The sequence below is a fragment of the Bison bison genome, unplaced genomic scaffold (genome assembly GCF_000754665.1).
Source record: "Bison bison bison isolate TAMUID 2011002044 unplaced genomic scaffold, Bison_UMD1.0 scf7180017864483, whole genome shotgun sequence".
NCBI classification, from domain to species: domain Eukaryota; kingdom Metazoa; phylum Chordata; class Mammalia; order Artiodactyla; family Bovidae; genus Bison; species Bison bison.
In genome coordinates, this window is record NW_011495043.1 from 315,988 (window position 1) to 317,154 (window position 1,167).

Sequence of the window (1,167 nt, forward strand, 5' to 3'; positions counted from 1 at the left end):
CAAGGGACTAGCAAGAGTCTTCTCCAGCACCACATTTCAAAAGCATCAATTCTTCGGCACTCAGCCTTCTTCACAGTCCAACTCTCACATCCATACATGGCCACAGGAAAAATCATAGCCTTGACTAGACGAACCTTTGTTGGCAAAGTAATGTCTCTGCTTTTGAATATGCTATCTAGGTTGGTCATAACTTTCCTTCCAAGGAGTAAGCGTCTTTTAATTTCATGGCTTGCAGTCACCATCTGCAGTGATTTTGGAGCCCCCAAAAATAAAGTCTGACACTGTTTCCACTGTTTCCCCATCTATTTCCCATGAAGTGATGGGACCGGATGCCATGATCTTCGTTTTCCGAACGTTGAGCTTTAAGCCAACTCTTTCACTCTCCACTTTCACCTTCATCACGAGGCTTTTTAGTTCCTCTTCACTTTCTGCCATAAGGGTGGTGTCATCTGCATATCTGAGGTTATTGATATTTCTTCTGGCAATCTTGATTCCAGCTTGTGTTTCTTCTAGTCCAGCGCTTCTCATGAAGCGCTGTACTCTGCATATAAGTTAAATAAACAGGGTGACAATATACAGCCTTGACAAACTCCTTTTCCTATTTGGAACCAGTCTGTTGTTCCATGTCCAGTTCTAACTGTTGCTTCCTGACCTGCATACAAATTTCTCAAGAGGCAGATCAGGTGGTCTGGTATTCCCATCTCTTTCAGAATTTTCCACAGTTTATTGTGATCCACACAGTCAAAGGCTTTGGCATAGTCAATAAAGCAGAAATAGATGTTTTTCTGGAACTCTCTTGCTTTTTCCATGATCCAGTGGATGTTGGCAATTTGATCTCTGGTTCCTCTGCCTTTTCTAAAACCAGCTTGAACATCAGGAAGTTCATGGTTCACATATTGCTGAAGCCTAGCTTGGAGAATTTTAAGCATTACTTTACTAGAGTGTGAGATGAGTGCAATTGTGCAGTAGTTTGAGCATTCTTTGGCATTGCCTTTCTTTGGGATTGGAATGAAAACTGACCTTTTCCAGTCCTGTGGCCACTGCTGAGTTTTCCAAATTTGCTGGCATATTGAGTGCAGCACTTTTACAGCATCATCTTTCAGGATTTGGAATAGCTCCACTGGAATTCCATCACCTCCACTAGCTTTGTTCGTAGTGATGCTTTCT